The sequence below is a fragment of the Chenopodium album genome, chromosome 10, assembly GCF_948465745.1.
Source record: "Chenopodium album chromosome 10, dcCheAlbu1.1, whole genome shotgun sequence".
Classification (NCBI taxonomy): domain Eukaryota; kingdom Viridiplantae; phylum Streptophyta; class Magnoliopsida; order Caryophyllales; family Amaranthaceae; genus Chenopodium; species Chenopodium album.
Genome location: NC_137843.1, coordinates 18561273 through 18586457, shown reverse-complemented (window position 1 = coordinate 18586457; position 25185 = coordinate 18561273). Strand labels below are relative to the sequence as shown.

Genomic DNA, 25185 nt, shown 5'->3' with positions numbered 1-25185 from the left:
CAGCAAAAATATATAATTTCAGTTTAGTCAAAATAATTTATCTTCAGCAAAAGGTGAAGTGAATAGGGTCTTAGTGTTCGTAACTTGTGGGATTTTTTTTTTCTAAATAATACTCCTTCAGTATTTTATCATTTACTCTATTTATTGTTTTTGCACTATTTATTTGACATTACTTGTCTAATGTTTGTGATTTATATATAAGAAAATATAGTCTTGTGCGTACTTGTTGTATTGTAATCATCTCAATGAATAGATAATTAATTTTCAATTGTAATAATTTACTTATAGATAATTAAAGATATTAATGATTAATGATTTATATCGGTATATATGCTCAGAAAATATGGAAAAAATAATAAAATACAGAAATGGTAATGGTATTTAATTATTGGTGCAATGCTAGTGGTGACTTGGCACAATGCTAACTAAATGATGGTGTTGCACAATGATATTACAGATCTATGTGACATAAACATTTTTAGAAATTAAACATTTTTAAATAGATAAGTATGGAAATATAGATGTATAGATGTGGAGTTTGGATCATGCATGTGTACACATTTTCACGTAAGCTAAAGGAGTGAAGGAACTTGGGATGTGATTCTCTTACCCTCCCCTCTTTCTATGTTAACCTGGATAAAAGGTGTAGATGTTTTTGCCTTGGCTAATTTATAGAACTTGGAGAATACGCTTATCATATCAAGATTTCTAACGAGGCGGAATTTAATGCAAATTTTAATATTCCGGAAGATTTTGGTGAGGTGGGTGCTATAAGTGTTACAAATGAACAGAAGACAGAGGTATTCATCAAAAATATTGTCCTTGACTTGCGTTCTGGCAAATCTGAATTTACTTGCAATTCATGGGTAGCTTCCAAAAATGACGATCCTCAACCAAGGGTCTTCTTCTCTAACAAGGTACTTCATTAATCTTAATTTTAAAATAATATACTACCCCCGTTTCTCATTTAGGTGCAACAAAATAATATTTTAAGTTTCACAAATAATAAGAAACATAGGTATGTAGCATGCATTTTGATACTCCGTAAAATATAAGCCAGGATAACCTAACGACGACATAAAATTTTTGTACAAATAATTATTTAGAAAAAATGTTCAAAGATAGATCTTAACATGTATTTTGCTTTAATATAAATTTTGTAGTCATACTTGCCATCACAAACACCAAAAGGATTGGTGAAGCTGAGGAAGGATGATCTTCTTCAATTGAGAGGATATGGAGAGGAACAAGAAGAACGCAAAAGCTTTCAGAGGATATACGACTATGATACATATGATGACCTTGGAGATCCCGAAAAAAGTCTTAAGTTATTAAGACCAGTATTGGGTGGTAATGAACACCCTTACCCAAGACGTTGTAGAACAGGACGTGAAAAAATTACTATTGAAGGTAATATAATTCAATTGAATAATTGATATAGATCAATTAATCTATGTTCTAAATTTAAATGCTTGCTTGAAAATGCAAAATCCGGCTACGTTTGCTATTGAATATTCAATTGCAATGTTTGAGTTTTCAAAGATTGTTAATAAGTATAGAGGTGTTAATAAAAGCTAAGGTAAACAAACGGTTTTGTCAAAGCGAGAATATGTAAGGGATTGGTAACATATGCATTTATTATTTCGTTTATTTTCCTTTTTAAATCATTCTATCTTTTCCTCAAATTATGTTACATGAGATTACATGTAAAAAAAAAAAACTAGAGAAATTAAAGTATTGATAAAAACAAATGATAAAAGTAATGTAAGAGTCTATACATTGATACTAATCCAATAACATATTACAGTCAAAGTTTATATATCTATAACCCTTTCAAAAGCCACAACAAGTGTTACTATTCCAAATAAATAGTGTAATGATGCTTTTATCCTTCGTTCTTTATTATTTAATTGCTTTAATGTCCTTCCTTAAAAAAAAAAAAAAAAAAAAAGAGGGGAATATCATCCTCTTTCTGTTCCTTTTCTTGTTGACTTTTATGTTCTTTTAAATACTATCTTCTTTGTTGTTGTTGTATTTGATTTTGTGTTATGGGTGTATTTTGCAGGTTCAATAGCTCTTCTGATTTGTGTGTGGATGGTGTCATCTACGGAGATCGTGTGGTTCTTTTATGTGCTCAATTGGAAAGCTTAGAAGAGCTAGGATGTATGTTAGTTATGCTCTATAGGTTGGATTCGATTATGTAAAAAAAATTAGAGATGTTGGTTGATTGAAAGCTTTTCTAGATTAGTTGCTATCTAATTCCGTTGTATTGTGTGGGGTATAGATTAATCAAATTGTTGTGTTTGTTATGGTAGGGATAGTTAGTTATAGATGTTCTGGTTTTATTAATGAAGCATAGTGATTAATTAACGTTGATGATAGATGCATGTTCATGTCCTGTTAATTAGCACCATAATGCTAATATCGTTGGCATTATACAGTGTGTTGATTACGGGGGTTTATTAAGGAGTAATTACCACCATGGCAATTTAATCTGGCAATTTTAACAATCAGAGTTTGGCAATTTAGTTTCTATTGATTTATATCTGTGTAAAAGTCATAAAGAACTGTTATTTATCGAATTCATAGTCAAATTTTAGGGTGTTTGAGATTTTTATTTTAGGCTGACCATTTTTTAGTGTCTATTAGGGAAATTGGATTAGTTAGATGTGTGGGATATCCTTTTGTTTAGATTTATATTTGTCTAGCTTGGTTTTTTCACAGAGAAATGGTAGGTAGTAATTTATTTAAGGGATTTTGTATATATATATATATTATTGAGAAAAAAAAGGGAGGAAATTAGGTGGATTTTATTTTTTAAATATGTTATTTTTTAAGACCAGGATACCTTTTTATTAAATTGATTATTATTAATCCAAAAAAAAAGGGAGAGGGAGGAAATGGAAGGTAGTGGGGGAAGTCAGTGAAGTTGCTTGCTTATGGTGATATGGTCCTCCTTGTTTTAGGGGGTCAAGTTATGTGTTACTATTTTGGTCATTTGACCATCCAAGCATGGCTTTGAATATGTACTATGGTCTTTTGTGTTAGTGTTATTATGAGTATTACTTATAAATTTACTTTAGTATATAGGAGTTTAGCTAGCTCTTTTTCCCTTTTTTTTTTTTTTTTTTTTTTTTTTTTTTTTTTTTTTGGGGGGAGTCAAGTTTGTGGGTGCTTGCATATATATAGGGCAGCCTTGTTTTTAGAAAAAAGTTGTTCTTTGCGTTTTCGAATTTGATGTTCTGTAATTTGCTCTCACTCAAACTTGATAGAAAAGATATACAGCAAATCCTTAGTTCTAGCCAAGAATTAATCAGGTAACTTAGTTATTGCGAATTACTTGGAAGCTATATTCTTCTTGATGTAGTCTTTGCTTAATCAACAATCATCATATGGACTCTGTCATACAAGAGCTGCCAAGTATTTGCTATACCAGAAATCTGATTATCCATGACATCGAATATTCCTATGCATTACAGGAGTATGACAAGGACTTAGCATAATACACTGCTCTTCTGTGGTTATGGATATTTTGCGTTTGCTTTTGTTGTTTGATTGTGATTGATGGTGTTTAGCTTGTATTGATATGTGCTTTGTTTATGTTATGTTTATTTAAGAGAAGGTCCTATTGGTAGTATATGTTTTGCTTGTGCTTTTTCTATTTGTCTATGGTGCTTATATCATAGTAGTTGCACATAGCTTGATCTAAATCATGTTGGGTGATTCATGTTGTAAAGAGGGTGTGTTTGGTGTGTTGTAGGGGAGGGCTTGGAGGAGGGATGAGAAAGTAGAGGAATAGGAAGCTGTGTTTAGAGTTTAGGACTTATGATATAGAGTGATGGATACGTTGCCTAAGTTATAGTTTACAATTGTAGGTATTTGTATGCTGCTCTATGGTTATGTAAATCCTTCTAACAATAGGATATATAGTTATAGCTATGATAGATGATTAATTGGATGATAGACTTAATGAGAGAGCTACTCATCAACACTATACTAATTTTTAAGATGATCAGAAGAATTATTGCTCTTTCTGTACAAAAATAAGTTATTTGTAATGTGTAGTCTAGAAGCTAATTGATGCTACTAGGAAAATGGTTCTTTGATTTGCATGTGTGGGCTATATTGTAATGGTTACTGTTATGAAATTAAATTAAGAATTTCCCCCTATTTACAGGTGATGGATTTACCACCCACACAAGTAGTGATGCCTTTCCGTCCTCTCCTGAAGCAGATTACCAGTTATTTGAACTTCCCTGATCCAGATTACCAATTTGTTGATGAACCTGGAAGCATTGCTTGTGTGGTTATTAAGACAGACTGTGGTCCCATCGCTTCTGTTTATATTGGTGGGTATACTAAGAGTATAGAAGAGTCTTGTGAGGTGGCTGCTAGAAAGGCTGTCTATGATCTTATGAAGAAATATGACATAGTTGTTGAGGATGTGACTTATTTAAGGAAGCAAATGTATGAGCATTGTGGTCAGTTGTTTTGATTTAAGAAAGAGGAGCTTGAGCGTATTGAGAGGGAAGAGCCTAAAATCAATATGTATGAAGATGTTCCTATTGATCTTGGAAGCAAACATAAGAAGATAGTTGTTGACTTTGTTGTTATTCTAAGAGCTATCTTTAGATCTGTTGATATAAGGTGTACTCCGATTGAGACTATTGAGCATTCTGCCAAGCAGTACACTTCATGGTTCACTATTATGCCTCATCGAGATGGCATAGGATTTCGATGCTTGTTTAGTGATCATGGCTCAACAGTGGCTGAAGCTAAGCAGAGCCTTGCTAGAAAGGCTGTTGACTACCTCACTGATGTCTTTAATCTTGTCATAGTTGATGCTAATTATAAGGTAACAACGGCTAGGTTTGATGTTGTCTTGTGTACCTTGGAAAGGGAGGGCTATGTGAAGGAGCGTGTGCTTGGAATTAAAGAACAGCTTGAACCCTCTACAGTCCTTGTCGAGCAAGATTGTCTTACTCCTCTTGGACAAGAGTTTCAGGTGCCTGTATCTATTCCACCAGTTCTGCCTCCTAAGAAGCGTCTTCTGCGCCACATTTATGCAGAGACATCTCCTGTTGCTGGTGCTGATTGTGAGATGCGCTCAGTGTTTCCAGTGCCAGAGGATTTTGATGGCTGTTTCAAGCGTGCAAAGTTTGTTAAGGATTAGATGGTTTAAGTGTAGGGCTGGAAATAATGGTGGTGCATGTGTGTTGTTTGGCTTATTTTCCTTGGTTATTAGGCTATATTACTTTAGTAGACTATGGTATTTGATATGTGTAAGAATTAATCATGTATCACTCTTTGTTGGGAGTAACAACTATCAATTTAGGTTTACGTATATAGTCAGTTATGTAATGTAATGACTTTGATAATTGCCTCGCTTGTATGGATTATGCATCTAAGTTTAACTATATATTGAATTATATAATATAGTTAGTTCTATCTTCGTATGGATTCAGTAATCTATTTGCCTTTATAAAATATATGTCATGTTATTTTACAATGTATTTACAAGATTTCTTAAGTTAGTGTTGATTGCTTTATTATTGATTTGTTTAGTAAGTAAAGAGGTTGTTTTGTTGCAGTCATCTATTTCATGGGATTTCTTAAAAGTAGTTGCACTAAACAATTATGGTTTTGAGTAGATGAAACCAGCATATTAAGTCAGATATGAGTAAGTGCTGTAATATATCTTTAATTTACTGCAATGATATTGTAATGTGCTTTATAACCTCTGTTTGAAAAAAATGGTATTGTAGATCGATTTTTACGAGAACCATCATCTTCGGGTGGGTACAACACTAAACGTCTAAGGAATTTACAGACCGAAACTCAGAGTGAAATAGAAAGGTATATCATGGATATGGAATTAAGATGAGCAGTTTTTTGGTCCTGCATTTAAATGTTTGCGGCTGTTTAGGTAGCAATGGGAATCACTACGTTTTGTTATCATCATTAACTAGTCCATATCCTTTAGTCTTGAAATTGAATAACTCTCTATAGGTTCTATATTTATTTAGGACTATGTAAACAAGGTATGCAGTATCGCAGATAGCTTCATCTGAATTATGAGTTGTGTAAAGTGAGTGATGTAAGTTATTCACAAGTAAAGAAATGATTCTAATCATATGAATTACTTTTTCTAGGATTCACACACAGCCTGCTGCTAAGCGTGCAAAGATACCGCACACCAGGCATCCTATCACAAGTAATTGCAGTTAATATCAATTTTACAGTCTTGCCTAAATATTTGCCTTTCAAATTCATGAGTACATATATGAATATTTCTAAATATGGTATGGTAAACAGAGGTCCCTGATGCTTTGATTGGCCAGAAACTTCCTGTAGAGGCCTACCAGCTTCCCCAGCCTACTCAGTGTTGCAAGTGTGGGGCACTTAAGTTTGCCTTTGAGACACTACATTTCTGCTGCTGTGATGGTGAGGTTAAGATTGCAACACATGAGTACCCTCCTGAGTTGGTGAGGCTTTTCACCTCTATGGATGAAGATGCAAAGCATTTCAGAAGATATATACGGTTGTATAACAACACGTTTGCTTTCACATCATTGGGTGGAAAAACGGATGCCAGGAAAAAAAGGGAATATATGTGTTTAAATTGCATGGGCAAATTTATCATAACCTTTCAGGTTTAATTCCTGGGGATGAAGGGCCAAAATATATGCAACTTTATTTCTATGATGGTCAGGTGGAAGTTGAAAAACGTCTGTGTTGTTTTCCAGAACTAAGGGAAGATGTCTTGGCTGTTCTTATGAAAGTCACCGAGTTAAATCCCTATGCTAGATTTTTTCGATCATTAAAAGACATTTCAATTACTGAATCTACATAGATTATATTGAATAAGACAACAGTACCAGATCAGCGCGTCTACAATGCTCCTTCCACTGATGAAGTTGCTGTCATCTTGCCAGAGAACACTTCTTCGAGTGAGTTAGAAAGTCTTCACATTCTGGTTACAGGGGAAAAAAATTCATCTCATAGGATTATGCATTATTATGGATGCTACGATCCATTGTAATATCCACTGCTTTTTCCGTATGGTGACTGTGGTTGGACTCAGGGTCTTAAAAAAATGTCTAAGGGTGGAGCACAACAGCTGCAAAATCAGCCAGATCCTGACTCTTCATGCATTGTGCATTCCACTGAGGATTTGTTGGAAGAGGAGGCTAGACGTAAGTGCCTTCTACAACTGATGCCTTTTATAAGAATGCTAGATGTTTGCCTTTTATAGGAATACTATATGTTAGGTAAGAGATGAATCACCTTAAGTCAATGAAAGGTCGTTACATGAAATTCAACAATTGAAGGTATATACTGAGATTATATATTCCTTGTCTTGTTTATTGCTGTTTTGTGTATAGGTGCTAATGGAGGCTCATCAAAATATGATAGGCAGATTTCAGCTAGGGAATATTATGCGTACAAGCTTCAGTGTCGTCCCAATAATATGCTACTTAGAGCAGGGAGGTGCTTCCAACAGTATATTGTCGATATGTATGTTAAGGTAGAAAAAACACGTTTGGATTTTTTTCGTAAAAATCAGCAAACCATAAGAGCTGATCTTTATCAAGGAATACTTGATACTATTGAATCTGGGGAAAATTGTGCAGCAAATGTTGGTCGTAGAGTGATCTTACCTCCAACATTTATTGGTGGTCCTCGGGATCTAAAAAAGAGATATCTAAACGCTATGTCATTAGTTCAGAGATTTGGGAAGCCAGATTTATTTGTGACAATGACATGTAATGTTAATTGGTGTGAGATTAGGCAACAGCTTGCTGTAGGAGAAAAGGCACAAGATAGACCGGATATTGTTGCAAGAGTCTTTAGAGAAAAAGTGCTTGCTTTGAAACACTTGATTAAGAAAAAAATGGTGTTTGGAGAAGTAGCTGCACTGATCTATGTTATTGAGTTTCAAAAAAGGGGCTTACCTCATGCCCATTTTCTCATTATTTTAAAGTCAGACTATAAGATCAAATGCCCTGCTGACTTTGACAAGTTTGTGTGTGCTGAGATACCTCCTGTTAGCAATAGTTATCTTAGGAAAATTGTGCTCAAGCATATGATGCACGGTCCTTGTGGTCACCTCAATCTAGAGTGTCTTTGTATGAAACACAAAGAGAGCCCGGGTCATTGCAAGTATGGTTATCCTAAGAAATTCTCTGATGAAACGAGAAATAACTCAGATGGGTATCCAATGTATCGAAGACAGAATTCAGGACAGATTGTCACTGTTAGAAAAACTCCTATGGATAATAGATGGGTGATTCCATATAATCCCTATTTATTATCCTAATTTGATTGCCATTTAAATGTTGAGGTCTGCTCTACAATATCAGCAGTTAAGTACCTATATAAGTATGTTTATAAGGGGCATGATAAGATATCCTTTAATGTTGTGCAGTCCAGAGATAACATACCTCTTCATGATGAAATACAGCAGTATCAGTCTGGTAGATGGGTTTCTCCTTGTGAAGCTGCTTGGCGGTTATTTGGTTTTGATCTGTATGAGATGCATCCTCCGGTTTTTCCTCTTCCTATACATCTACCTAACTCACAGACTGTCTGTGTCAAGGCTCATGAGCGGTTAACATCAGTGGTGTCAGATGATAGGCGTTCAAGAACTTGCCTAACAGAATTTTTCCAGATGAATATTAAGCTAGGTTCTGGAGCAACTTGGTTGTATAATGAGTTATGTGAACATTATGTATGGGATGCATCAGCTAAGCGCTGGAAGAAAAGACAGAACAAAAAGTTTTGCGTTGGAAGATTGGCATTTGTTGGGCCATCTGAAGGTGAAAGATATTTTTTGAGGTTGTTGCTGCACAATGTTAAGGGTCCTACATCATTTGAAGCACTGCAAACAGTAAATGGCCATTTATGTAGCACATTTCAACAAGCTGCATTGAAACTAGGACTGTTGGAGGAAGATGATTCAGTTGATCGATGTTTACAGGAAGGTTGTGCCATTCAGATGCCTCATGCAATTCGCAAGCTTTTTGCTACTATACTCATCTTTTGTCAGCCTAGCGACCCTCTTTCTTTATGGATGAAATACTATAGTTTCTTGTCTGAAGATTTTAGACACAAGCATGCCTCTAATCCAGCTAAAGTAAAACATCTTACTGTAAAATCGCTTGAATGGTTTATAGAGTCAATGGGTAGTTCTCTTGCTGTATTTAGATTAGACCAGTTACTAGAACTAGATGATGATGAGATACGCAGGACAAAAGATATTGAGGATGCACTAAATGCTCCAATACCGCAACAGTGTTTAGAATGTAAAGATAAATTGAACCAGGCTCAATTAGAAGCATTTGATGTCATCATGGATTATGTTATAAAACAAAATCCTAGAGCATTCTTTATTGATGGACCTGGTGGAACTGGTAAAACCTTTTTATATAATGCTCTGTATGCAGAAATAAGACTCATGAATAAGATTATCCTGCCAACAGCAACCTCGGGTATAGCTGCAGCCAACATTCCTTCAGGAAGGACTGCACATTCGCGCTTTAAAATCCCCTTGGATACCAATGAATCTCTTGCATGCAATGTGCCTAAGCAGGGAAGCCTTTCTGCATTACTCAGAGAAACAACGCTTATCATTTGGGATGAAGCCTCGATGGCAAAAAAAGAGAATGTTGAGTCTCTTAATGTGTTGCTAAGGGATAAATGCAACCCAGAATTGCTGTTTGGTGGCAAAATTGTTGTATTTGGGGGAGATTTCAGGCAGGTTTTACCTGTTGTGCCACAAAAAACCCAACGGGAAGCAGTTGCAGCCAGCTTAGTTTGTTCTAATTTGTGGCCAAAGCTAATGAAATTCAAGCTAACAGAAAATATCCGAGCTAGGCATGATCCAACATATGCTTCTTTTTTTATTGGCTCTTGGAAATGGTCAGCTGCAAGAAAGTGAAAATGAATTTGTTGAGTTGCCATCAAAAATTATCCAGCCTTGTGATGTTGCTGTACCACAGAATGTGCAACTGACTTCAGCTGCTTTTCCATAAATGGATATGCCTCCATTCAATGAAGATATTTTTACGACAAGAGCTATACTAACGCCAATGAATGAAGATGTGGATGCTATAAATGCAGTGTTGATTGATAAATTTCCAAGTGAAGCAGTCACATATAGAAGCTATGATTCAGTGATTGATGATAATTGCTCTATCTATCCTGTTGAATTTATAAATAAGCTTTGTCCTGGAGGTATGAGTCCCCACGAACTTGTGCTAAAGATAAATAGTCTAGTGATTTTGCTGCGAAACATTTTGCCATCATCAGGCCTGTGCAATGGAACACGATTATTATGCAAGCGCTTCTTTCCTAATCTCATTGAGTGTGTGATTGTTGTTGGGCATAACAAAGGAGAGCATGTGTTAATACCGAGAATAAACTTAAGCCCTTCTGCGTCTTCAGAATATCCTTTTCAATTTCAGCGAAAACAGTTTCCCTTGAAACTTAGTTTTGCAATGACAATTAACAAAGCACAAGGACAAACACTTAGTAAGGTTGCAATTTATCTCCCCCGATCATGCTTTTCACATGGACAGCTGTATGTTGCACTTTCACGGGCTCAACAAGCAGCTAATGTTAGTGTAGTCACTGAACCACATTATAATCAACAACATTCTGGTCAGGTCAAAAATGTCATATCTTATGACATTCTCAGAATGGCTGGCATTGTATAGCCACATCAGCAGGTAATGAATAATATATCTTCTATTGTGTCCTAATTACAGTATTTATGCCCTTCATTATATACTATATAGTATGTAGATACAACAATTAATAGCATAATCTTTACTGATATAATAGGACAATCATTCAAGGCTGCCTGGTTTTTGTGTTTTGGCGTTATTCGCCACTTTATAAAAGTTCAGATTCAATTGAGATATAAATTAATGATTCATACAAAGAATTCAGGGGAATTTTTCTGACATATCCTGTTTTGCACTTTCTGCTCCCATTATAGTGACATACTTAGATTGCTTGCACTTAATCAGTTATATAATCAGGAAATCAGACACTGACTCCTTATATTTTACCATACTAATGGTATTTATTCCCTTTGCCAAGATTCATTCTGTTATAAGTCTAATCATTCCCATCCTAAGCCCTGTCTGATTCAATACCATGCCATTTGTAGCCTGGGGTTTTTTTTTTCTTTTTTTCTTTTTAAAAAAGATTTTCCTACAATATGCTATCATATAATCATGCTTTAAAGAGGGTATGCTATTATAGTTTCAGAGTTAAGGGGGGGGGGAATACACTATTTTTCTCTTTTGGCCAAATTTCTTAGATTCATTTACAGCTTTGCAGTAATGTATTTCTCAAGCTAGAGTGTTTATCTAAATTTCTGTGTTACAGCAAGGAGTTGATGATTATGAAATTGATCAAGCTGGATCGGAGTATTTATCTAATCTACAGTGGCACAGCAACCAATTTACGATTCTAAAATGGCAAAACAACATGATCTTTTGTTCTTATGTAACAACAAATAGCCTGCTGAAAAAAATTAATAGTAGCTGCTTGTATTAGATAAATGTACACACATATGTGTTTGTTTTAAGACTTTCCTATTATAAGTGCATAGCTCTTATTTTAGTATAGTTGTGATAATGTCGGTTTGTTCTAACCATGCTACATGTCTCACCTAATAATGTGATGACAAAGTTTCTAAGTGGCATGCTCACATAAGGCTACATGGTATTCAAAGAAATAGAAAAAAGAAAAATGGAAAGAAAAGGAAGAACAAATTTCACTGAAGTGCAATTTACTGACAAACATCTATAAGATTTTCTTAAAAGACAATATAAGTGAATGAGAGGAGATTAAGGGAAACCACTTGACTATGAACTTTTAAGGTACCCTTGAAAAAATAAAAATACAATTTGATTAATTGCAATAAAATTTAATAAAAATGACCTTATCAAGTTTGTGGTCATGTACAAGCATAGTTTAAAATTTTTGATAGTGTTTGTATAGTCCGATAAAGTGATATCATTTTTTACGATAAAGTAATAACATGAAATGCGTGTAAATGATTAGCATAAATTTTATACATTTAATCATGGTAAATTTTAAATTAGGGGCAACTAGGATTATAAATCGAGATTTACTAATTAACGTATGCTCATAGCGAGTTGTGTATTTTAAAACACAAAACATAAACAATATAGATTAAATGTAACTTACTCTAAAATATAATTTTTTGATGTAAATAGCCTAAAAAATATATAGAAGTACATGGTAAAATATTCAATTAAAGTACATACTACTCATCCATAGAGTATCATATTAGTCACTCTAGGAGTATGGAATGTTGATTTTAAGCAAAAAAAAATATAACAGACCACTATTTACACATACAGTAACTTTGAATACAGTTATCTTTGCTAAGCTTCCTATTTTTTACGATAAAGTAATAACATGAAATGCGTGTAAATGATTAGCATAAATTTTATACATTTAATCATGGTAAATTTTAAATTAGGGGCAACTAGGATTATAAATCGAGATTTACTAATTAACGTATGCTCATAGCGAGTTGTGTATTTTAAAACACAACACATAAACAATATAGATTAAATGTAACTTACTCTAAAATATAATTTTTTGATGTAAATAGCCTAAAAAAATATATAGAAGTACATGGTAAAATATTCAATTAAAGTACATACTACTCATCCATAGAGTATCATATTAGTCACTCTAGGAGTATGGAATGTTGATTTTAAGCAAAAAAAATATAGCAGACCAATATTTACACACACAGTAACTTTGAATACAGTTATCTTTGCTAAGCTTCCTATTTTTTACGATAAAGTAATAACATGAAATGCGTGTAAATGATTAGCATAAATTTTATACATTTAATCATGGTAAATTTTATATTAGGGGCAACTAGGATTATAAATCGAGATTTACTAATTAACGTATGCTCATAGCGAGTTGTGTATTTTAAAACACAACACATAAACAATATAGATTAAATATAACTTACTCTAAAATATAATTTTTTGATGTAAATATCCTAAAAAAAATATATAGAAGTACATAGTAAAATATTCAATTAAAGTACATACTACTCATCCATAGAGTATCATATTAGTCACTCTAGGAGTATGGAATGTTGATTTTAAGCAAAAAAAAATATAGTAGACCACTATTTACACACACAGTAACTTTGAATACAGTTATCTTTGCTAAGCTTCCTATTTTTTACGATAAAGTAATAACATGAAATGCGTGTAAATGATTAGCATAAATTTTATACATTTAATCATGGTAAATTTTAAATTAAAGGCAACTAGAATTAAAAATCGAGATTTACTAATTAACGTATGCTCATAGCGAGTTGTGTATTTTAAAACACAACACATTAATAATATAGATTAAATGTAACTTACTCTAAGATATAATTTTTTAATGTAAATAGCCTAAACAAAATACATAGAAGTACATAGTAAAATATTCAGTTAAAGTACATACTATTCATCCATAGAGTATCATATTAGTCACTCTAGGAGTATGGAATGCTGATTTTAAGCAAAAAAATAAAGAAGACCACTATTTACACACACAGTAACTTTGAATACACTTATCTTTGCTAAGCTTCCTCTAGATTCCAGCCCCTATAAATTCATTGCTACAATTGAGCTCATATTAACATCATAAGCTAGAGTAATAATCTAATCTAAAGCAATTTTTCCTTTTTTATAAAAAAAAAAAGGAAAGAGGCAAGAAGAAGGAACTCAGTAGTATAATCAATTCTCCAACACCAACGTTGCTGCCACATTCTTTGACTCTGTTTGCTGTCAGGTATGAAAACTCTATTTACTTTTCAATTTCCTTGTTTGAAATTTATAGTCAAATTGAGAACCAAATATTATGGTAGCTAAATATCAATCTACACATTTATAAACATGATAGCATTTATTATAGAACACTGGATACTATTGGTAGGAAAAGGCATTTTTTGTCAGAATACAAGTTGTTTATGTGATTTCATTGTTAATATTGTCTATGCTTTAACCGAAAATGTTATTGTTACTTATCAATTGGAATTCCAAATTTACATACACCATGTATTTAGACAATAATTAGTTTATTACAAAACTCTAAAACTCTAAAATTTGCAATAGAAAATTAGTTCTGTATTAGTATGGAAAATGGTAGTATATAGGATGAATTAATTTAGATATATGTAAATTGATTTACCAATGTTCTACATGTAATACTACAAATACCTTTATAATTAAACTTTGATTTTATTAAATTCATATCTTTACCCATTAACACTGATCTAATTATTGTGAAGATCAGTCTTGGTTTTTCCATGAATTACTAGCTTAACTGTTGTATTATGCTTGCCAAATTGAATTGAATTACTAATTATTTAAGTACAAATGGTCAGTGTGTTCAAATAGTATTGCCTATGAAACATATTATTACCAATTTGTCCACCATTTCCGTGTTACTTTCAAGATGAATAATGCTAAGCTCCTCTTTGTCATTGTTAAAAAGTAAGGAAAATTTTAAAGGCTAGATTATTTTAAGAAGCTAGGAGTTAGGTTTTGTGATCAGTGTGCTAAATTGCTTTGCTATAGAGTAGATACAATAACCAGAAAAAAAAAACAAGGGGATATTTATAACTAATTATTATAAACAAATCAACTTTTGTGTAAAATATGAGCATTATTATTGTTATAGTTGCTAAGCAAGCCAATTTTTCTAATTATTAACACGGATTAGTCTTTGTGGTAATTTTAAGCATATTGTTATGCCTAAGCTGGTTGTGATTCTGTAGTAATCTTTGTACCACATGCATTTTACTTAACTATTAGTAATCCTTCTGTAAAGTTGTAAAAAATTTTGTTTCTTTCAATTTTTTATACCTAATTAGTCTTTTTGAAATAGCCAGTTCTATTATGGCACCCCAACGAAGGTTTCTTAATGAACTCAATGTATCGAGTAAATCGTATAAAGTAAAGGTCAATATTGCTGAAAAAAGTCGGCCACAAAAATCTGAAAAAAGATCATATACCAGTATATAATAGTACAGGATGACAAGGTATATTCTAAACATGTCATATGCAAATGCAAATTATGTCTTCTATAAATCATTATGTGTAGATATATGATCTCATATTCTTATTGTGTTTTATATAATATGATAGAAAAATCGCATGAAGCTCACGCTCTTTGGTGATCAAGTTGAGGCATATAAAAATGTGATTCTGTTTAGAGGCAATTATGACATTGCTAATGCCTTGATCAGACCACTTGATCCACAATATAGGCAGAAAGAATCAGATCTTCAATTTCAGATGGTATTAGGTAGTAGAACTATCATCCAATCCTTACATCCTGAAGAAGAAATAGTCTTTCCAAAGTACCAATCACTTGCTTCTATTCCAAGAGTTGCTGATGATGATGCTAGACATGGTATTCCACAAATTTCAGCTGCTTTTTCAATCCATATACAATTATATATATATATATATATATATATATATATATATATATATATATATATATATATATATATATATATATATATATATATATATATATATATATATATATATATATATCGTGCTTGGCACCTAAAAGCTACTTACACTTGCTATAGATATACTTGTTATTGTGTTGTATGTTGCTAGAGAACCAAGGAAGATTGTGACAACTCTGAATAAGGAGTCTTTTGTACGCGACTTAATGGTGATAGATCATAGGTAATTGCATCTACTATTTAGATAAATAAGCTTGAATATTTCACAGTCACTTATCCTAATATTCAAAAAATTATATATCTATCCATGTATTTTCAGCACTGATCAGCCAGTGAAAGTCTGTACATGGAATGATTTGTCTGGACCAGAATGTGAAACACTGGTATCAGACAGTGACCTCTTTAAGGTTATAGGAATAACAGCCCTACGTCCTATCACTCGCAAAGGTAACTCATGATATAGCTTGCAATGTGTTTGCCTTAACTGCCTTAATTTAGACACTATCAATAACATGATATACACTTAATAATATATCAAAATTACAGGCTTTCAGATTGAGTCAACCACGTCTACTGAGATAATCAGGGATCCTGAAGGTGAAAAAGCAGCTGCATTGGCCGAATGGTATACCAATTCAAACCTTTTAGATTCAAAATTTCATTTTAAATCTTATAATGATATTTTCAATAATAAGTATCACACGTTTTAATAATAGGGCAAGGAAACATCGATGTGTGTTAATTGATCAGCAAAATAGAGTTACAGCTGCGTGAAATCCACCTACCGAAAGAATTTTAACAACCATAGATCGCATCAGAACAAAGAAGGTATACATATTATTATTCTTCTAAATTATCCTGGTAATATACAAGTGATATCATTTGATTTTACACTGTCAATGTAGTAGAGGCTTTAGATTAGATTGCATGTCATAGCTAGCCTTGAAGTAAAATATTTGAATTGCACATTAACACCTTTAAATTGAAAATCATGTATTGGCAAAAATCATTTTCACTCAATAATGAGCACGTTTTTGTATTCCCTGTAGTTTCCAGATTGTAAACATTCCCTGCATTTAAACACTTTGAATTTCACAAGAAACTAGCCCATGTGCACACAACAATGTAATCACTTATATCATAATGTAGGCAACAACAACCCTTCCACAAGAAATCTACTGGCTGAGAGTTGTAGCACCAGACCTTGCATTTGAAAGGCTCAGGACATACATTGGATGTTCTCACTGTGGGAAGCGCACACACTTGATTGTTGGGGAAAGTTTTAACTGCATAGCTTGTGGACGAAATGAAGTATCTGCCACACACCGGTAAAAAAAGGGAGGCCTTAACTACTAAACTATTGTAATGTTAAGCTTCTATAACCATAGCAACCATACACTAACTTATAAATTCTTGCAGGGCAACAATCACTTTCAATGTCTCAGATGGAACGGGGACCCTGCAGCTTATTGCATTTACTGAAAATTGCATTCCATTACTTGGAGTGTCAGCTGAGGATCTTTATCATATAAAGATACTGGTAAATAATTAACCACCTCTGAATCCTGCTAGCATATGTAATTCTTTTTTAGACCAAGGCAATATTATTTCTATTGCAGGAAGAAACCGACAGGTTTAGCGAAATTGCTTCAAAACTAGCAACAACTTACTTTTTTATCAAGATTGGCCCTACTACTGCTTTGGAACAGAATAAGGTTCTCCAGTGGGGTCTGAAAGGTGTTGTAATGGAAGACACCAACACATATGCTGGTGCAAGGAGCAGCTCTACAACCAACCCTGGTACACCTGCAGCTAATGTTGCTGCACCTATAGCCAAAGTTGCAGGGCCAACAAGTGATGCTGCACATGCTCAGACTGCCACAAGTGCTACTAATAAATCAATTGATGTAGAGGTTTTAAGCAAAACCATCAAGAAAGAGACTATTCAGGCTCTTGATCTATTAGCCTTCAGTCAGGAAGAGGAAGATGCCTGCATTTTAGCAGAAACAGTGGCTGCATCAAATCAACCTGCTCAATCTCAGAGTGGAGACTCTGGACACAAAAGAAAGAGATCTGATGTTGACAATGAAACTGCCATTACCACACCAGCAAAGGATGTCATTGAAACAACAGAGAAAATTCCAGACCCCATCAAAGCTAAGGAAGCAGAACAAGTCGCTCGTGCAGTTCTTAAAGGGAAAGCTGTTAGCATCCAGGGAGAAGCAGCTGTTCCAGAGAAAGCACAAGTCATTAAGCAGGAAAAGTAGACCATGCGTCAAGCCCTCGTCTTTCAAGATGATGAGTCTGATGAAGACATATAAGAAGCAATAAACCATATATATGGCAGATCAGTTGGGTAATTGCTTCATCTATTAAATGTTTCCTAATATATCTACTCATTGCGACTAGGCTTCAAGGTTAAATTTTTTGGATCATGTTACTTCCATCTTAGATGAGAAATTTATATCTTTTGCATCCTATGGCTTACATCAGAAATAGATATTCTTAAACTACTTCTTAGTAGATAGTGCAATCTCAGCTAAACGAGTATGCATTATCATTAAGCCATTTGGAAAAATGTGGTTTTGAATAGGAACAAGTTCCATCACAGTACATGTTCCTATGTAACACCACTTCTTATAGATTATAAAATTAGAAAGTTGGTGTAATAAGTTAGCTTTTGCAGCCTGGTTATTAGATGAACTTCAACAATTAATCAGGCATTATGTACTTATGAAAAAACCAACTACTACTACTGCAGTATTGTACCTAATAAATTCAGGCTTTTTATGTAAATATAATGCAAAATATTATTATGGTTAGTGAAAACTTCAAGTGTTTTTCTTCTTTGCTGTCCATAATTATTATCATTAGTTGAAAACTTCAAGTGTTTTTCTTCTTTGCTGTTCAATTTTGAGCAAGTAAGGAAATAACATCAGCATTTCAAAATACATCATGCTTTCAGATTTTATTAGATAATATATCATTACAACCTACTTACTTGCTTACCTATTACATTTACAAGACACTAACCCCTAATAGACTTACCATAGATTATCATTCAAAAAAACCCCCTAACAGACTTTAGATCACCTAAAACTTCTAAAATTCATCCAAAAACCTCCCCACCATCAACAAACAAAAAACACCAATAATGTTTAACTCTTCACGACCAATTGTTACAGGAATTTTCATAGCAAACATGGAAGAGTCTTTACTTGTTTCTTCATTTGCTTCATGATAATTCCTAGAGTCAGACTTTGCACCACTATCATCATCATCGTCGTCGTAGTCAGAACTCTCTGACTCGAATGATGCATCTGACTCTACAGCAATCTTTTCCTCGCTACGAGTTCCGGACTCGGAATTCAGATCGCTTTCAGCATTCTCATCAGTCTCCTCATCTTCCTCCGTCTCCTCTTCTTCTGTAGTATCCTCTTCTTCCTCTTCTGACTCGTCTGCTTTTTCCTCAACAGCTTTTTCAGCCTCATTTTCTTCTTTAGCATCCTCCCCTTTCCCTTCTGTATCACCTCCCTCCGTTCGATTGTTTTGCATTTTGTCACTCTCTGAATCAGCAATGATGACTGGCCATTCTCCGCAGCCATCCCTTTCAACTCCTCTTTTTCTTTTCTTGCTTGATTCGCCTTTTTCTTTTTTGCCTTTCTCCACTCTTGAAATTCCTTGTTCCAAAAATTGCAGGTGACTGTTCATCTTCTTCGTCATATCCGCCACATACACACGAAAGCTTGCAGCATTCTCTTCCTGAGATCTTGACTCATTCGATCTCCAAATTGGCGGTGCAAATACCCTTCCAGAAGTGGCGGTGCTGTCAGTGCTAGCCATTGTTGCACAAAAAGAAAATAGCTTTTTAGAGAAAAAAGGAAAGAAAAAAAAAGAGCATGAAAGGCAAACAAGAAAGGCAGAACACAATTTATGGACCACGCAATCCAAGTACTTCAATTGACCAATCAAGTAGGAAATTCAACAATCATGACAAAATGTTGAAGAATATAGACCTTAAGACTTCCAAAGTACAGCTTTAGTGTACGTGCGTTAAAAAATTCTAAAAATAGAAAATGGCTTTTCATAATCTTCCTTATATGCACGACATTTATACACACATGTCAATCGTCTAAACAGTTTTATAATTTTACCGAGTTAGTTTTATAATTTTACCGAGTTATCAATTTTTAGACACGACTTACAAAAATTTAAAATTTTTAAAAGGATACTACTCAATTACTAAACCAAATTTTATTAAGTATTAGATAACCCAAAGACAAAATAGGACATAATCTAACCGAATAACCACTTACCTAATGATTGCGTTCCATATCAATTCTAGGAAGGCTATTCAATGGCTACAATAAAAATGTAGCCATTGTAATTGTTTTCAATCTCAACCATTAAAATTTTAAGGATAAATCCTATTTATTTATTTATTTGACTGATGAAATATTTGACTGAATAATAAAACTGTTTTATTTTTTATAAAAAAAGTTTAAAAAAAAAATCCTCTTTTTGTCACCAAATCAAGCAATTTCGTTTCCTCTACCAAGCAAATCTCTCAATCTCCATTAATGGTACAGCAGCATACTACCATTGTTAAATTTGTATACTCATCAAGAATCAAAATATTAGACATTCTATCCTTAACTTCGTATCATCTTTTCCACAAAAATAAATATAACCCAACACTATTGTCATACGAAATACATCCTACGGAAATCGAGTTTTGGTATCAAACAAATCAATGGAAGAAAGGATTTGAAAACAAATTTTAAGATCGACTTTTTTAAAAGTGATATCCATTATCATCGTTAATTTAATTTCAAATAAAACTATTTATTTTTTATTGTATACAAATATATCATTTTAATAATTATGTACTATAGTCAAATTTTATGAATGATCAAGATTTAATACCAAATTTTAAAGGTACAGATTGAAAATTTATAATGACTTCAATTTTATTGTGGCCATTGCAAAATTGTCCATCAATTCTAACATTTTTCTTCTTACCAAATGTTATGTTAGATAGCAACAACCGCACCCATCTATGGTACCAAATACCAGAACTCCTTAATCCATTATCCATATCCTTTGAAACCTTCGATTTATCTCAATCCAATACGTGTGAATTGGGCTATCGTGCACATCGCGCGCAATGGCACAACTAGTATTAGTATGAATAAACAAAGTTAACGTCAAGCTATTGCCAGTATTTAAGAATATATGTTATACAAAATTAGCTACTAATAACATATTCATGTACAGGCCAAACTTTTGAGACCCGATTGGATAAAGGTTCATCGTATGTGCCTATAAATGAAAATTTCTCAAAGTCCAAGGAGGCAAAATTCAAGTTCAAGACAATTTACTCGATGTTGCATGCAGTTATACCAACAATAAAGGAGAAAGTATTCGCAACTCCAAATTCTCGTTTTCCATTCTTCACTTCCATTGATTTGCTCTACAACGAAGGAATTAACCTACCCGTCAACGATGAATACCTTGGAGATGGAAGCACCGCACTAGAATGGCTTCATCGTATCATCAAAGCTACCGGTGACCTTAAGTACAAAATTCTACGTTTTGAGCTCCCCGAGACATTTAAACGTACGTATGGGCTTCATTCATACTTATTATTATTATTATTAGTAGTATTATCATCATATAATAATAATTATTATTAACCATAAGTTTAAACTTTTGATTGAATTACTTTTTTTTTGACAGGATTTTGGTTGAGTTACTTTATTATTATTATTATAAAACCTATAAAATCAATCAATTTACAAGAAATTAGTGGGAATCCGAAATATAATGGCTCCCACCCCTCTAGATTTAGCGAACCTAATTCTACTGAAAATGTGAGCAATTGCCCCAATGTAATAAAATTAAACTTACAAAAAAAAATATTAGTGGAAAGCCGAGATGCAATTTAAGCCTCATTCCTCCAGATATAGCAAATCCTATCCTGCTAAATATATGAGCAACAACACATGTTACAATGTCTTGAGTCATCTAGAAATTTTGGACCCGCTTCAACAATGCAAACTTATTATTATTATTATTATTATTATAACCACCTTTGGTATATAGCTAGTTAACGCGTTTTTCTGATTGAGTTGCTTAGGGAATAGATTTTCTTGGTTAAGTGATGAGGAATTCGGTCGCCAAACTCTTGCTGGCATGAATCCTTTGAGCATCAAGCGTATCACGGTATGATCTCATAATTATATCGAAGAGATATTAATTACTAAGTACTATAAGTCATTAGGTCACAGAGCTAATCCATACCATTGTACATACACTATTGTTCTAACTAATTCAGTTTGTGAATTTGCAGAATTGGCCAATAATGAGTAACCTAGATCCTAAAATTTACGGTAACCCAGAATCAACTTTAACAACTGAACTGGTGGACACACAGATAAATATCATGACTGTTGAAGAGGTTAATCTTACGATCATACACTCACATTACATTTAAGATTTTTTAGCTTCATTATTATTGATCTTCTGTGAGTTTCGAGGTGATTAATCTTTCATTACAATGTGCAGGCTATAAAAGAGAAGAGGTTGTTTATAATAGATTACCATGATGCATTGTCGCCGTTTGTGAACAAAGTCAGGAAGCTTGAAAACACGACATTGTATGGATCACGAACTTTGTTTTTCCTAGATGATGAGCAACAAACACTAAAACCTCTAGCTATTGAGTTAACACGACCTCCAAATGATGTAAAGAGTGAACAATGGAAGGAAGTTTTTACACCAGGAACTTGTGCTACTTCTGAATGGCTTTGGAAGCTTGCCAAGGTTCATGCCCTTGCAAATGACACTGGTTACCATCAACTAATCAGCCACTGGTACTAGTATTGTCCTTTTTTTATTGACTAGTTGTACAACTTTGCTTGACATAATTACTTTCTCTGATACTTTAAAATTTTTAAAGGATGTTGGTTACATTAAATTATAATATTCTCTTCACATGAATTTGCTCTATAAATTGATCTTATTAATTAGCTCAAATGATAATTTAATTACTGAGTACCTTAACTTGCTAGCCTTTATTTGAACTAAAACAAGATTAATTCTTTTCAATAATGTTAAACTTCATTCCCTTAACCATTAAGATGGAAATGACTTATTAGTTGATAACCGAGTAGTCTTAGAATTCATGGACTTTTATGTTTGTAATCACACTAAGGTTATATTTGTCCATTACTTTACTAACTCTCATTTCCTTAATGATGATTGCAGGCTTAGAACACATTGTTGCACGGAACCATACATAATTGCTACACATAGATGCTTGAGTGCAATGCATCCCATATATAAGTTATTGCTTTCTCATTGTCGATACACCATGGAGATTAACGCTCTTGCTCGACAAAATTTAATTAACGCGGGTGGTATCATTGAGACAACTTTTTCACCAGGGGAGTACTCCTTACAATTGAGCTCTTACATTTATGACATTGCATGGCGCTTTGATCATGAAGCGATACCAGCTGACCTTATAAGCAGGTAAATCTAATTAATAATCATTGAATTTCATTGCATTAATTATTGCTCCTTACAATATACTTTCTCCGTTTCTTTATAGTTGCAAAACTTTTCTAAAATGGAAATGTCATAATAGTTAAAACACACTATAAAAGGATAGTATTTATAGTGAAAATTGTTCTATTATATTGTCTTTTTTCAAAGCACATAGCCTACTTGATTATACTCCTAATAACATTTTAACCCCATTTTAAGTATATTATATCATGTGAGGTCCACTTTTTTTAAATACTGTGATAAAGTGTGTGTTGCAACTATTAAAAAACAGAGGAAATATATATTTTTCTTGGCATTAGTAATAAGTTTCATTCTATTTGTTGGAATTCAATAGAGGGATGGCAGTTGAAGATCCATTAGAACCAAACGGAATAAAGCTAGTAATAGATGACTATCCATATGCAAAAGACGGGCTAGACATGTGGGCTATAATCAAAGAATGGGTTACTACCTATGTGAACCACTACTACACAATTCCGAGTATGGTAGAATCAGATAAAGAGCTTCAAAATTGGTGGACAGAAGTAAGAACAAAAGGGCATGCTGACAAGAAAGATGAACCGTGGTGGCCGAAACTTAAAACACAAGAAGAATCTGATTTACATTGTCAGCACCATAATATGGGTAGCTGCAGGGCACCACTCAGCTGTTAACTTTGGACAATATCCCTACGGCGGCTACTTCCCTAACAGGCCTACGATCGCTAGGACTACGATGCCTACTGAAGATCCCGTTGATGATGTGATCAAGTCTTTCATTGATAAGCCTGAGGATACGCTCCTTCGATGCTTCCCATCTGAAATGCAAGCTGCAACTGTTATGGCAGTTTTAGATTTACTCTCAGCTCATTCTCCAGATGAGGAATATTTGGGCACTATCCCGAAACCATCATGGAGGGAAGACCCCAAGATAATGGAAGCTTTTGATAAGTTTGATTCAAAGTTGAAGGCATTAGACGATGAAATTGATAAAAGGAATGCTAATAAAGATTTGAAGAATAGAAATGGAGTTGGTGTTATGCCTTATGAGCTATTGAAGCGTAATTCTGAACGTGGTGTCACTGGTAAAGGAGTTCCAAACAGCATCTCTATTTGAGAAATATGAGTACAAAACTACATACCACCTGTTTTTTATCCATTTGATAAATAAAATTACCTCATAGAATAATGTTACTATTTATTTTTAATTATAACGTATAATTAATGTAATCCTGTATTATGGATGGAAGTTGGATGATATGGAATAAATCTTGGCTATAAATTCAAAAACTTTTATAATGTTGTTAAACATATATTCTTTTACATACTTTCTCCGTTTTTAAATACTTGTTATATACAATTACAAGCCCTAATCCCAAGTCTTTCATATATACAATTACAACCCGTCCTTTCTTTATTGCTTGTTGCATTTGGAATGCAACATCTTAGAGTCACCAATGCCCTTTGTTTAGGGTAAAAATACCCCAGGTACGTGGCCCAATCTCATAGTGACACGTGGCCCAATAAACAGGCGACACGTGGCCCTATGAGAATGTGACACGTGTCCACTTGTCATGGTGACACCTGTCAGCCATCTCTAAATGCCCCAATGCTGCAATCAGAATGAGAAAAGAGCCCTGATAACCTCAGGCCCAAATCCCGAGAAAACCTTGAAAGCCGTAAAACGGCGCCCCCCACGACACGTGGCGACCTCTGATTGCGCAGCCAATCACGTCACGAAATTCTAGGGCATAAACCCTAGAGGGGTACATGTTCCCACCCCTATAAATACCCCAATCATTTATGATGGGAGGGGTGGATTGTGACATAACATAAATATAGAGCATTAAAGAGCTCCAACTTCTCTCTACTTTCTCTCTCTAGCCTTTTTCGTTTCCGTTCACTAACTTGAGCGTCGGAGGCGAATATTCCGTACATCGGAATATTCGTTATTTTGCAGGTGTCCGAGTCTTTGTCAGCAGAGCGTGACCAGTATCCGAGGGAATCACAAAAAACCCTGAAACATTTGGCGCCGTCTGTGGGGATACTCGTCCGTTATGGCAATAGATGGTCAGACACCTAATTCTGGAC

At 33.9% G+C, this 25185-nt stretch overlaps 1 pseudogene; it reads left to right on the top strand.

Moving 5' to 3' along the window:
- LOC145564985 (linoleate 13S-lipoxygenase 2-1, chloroplastic-like) overlaps positions 1 to 24211 on the top strand; it is a 32050-nt pseudogene extending 7839 nt beyond the window's left edge.
- The last annotated feature ends 974 nt before the right edge of the window (positions 24212 to 25185 follow it).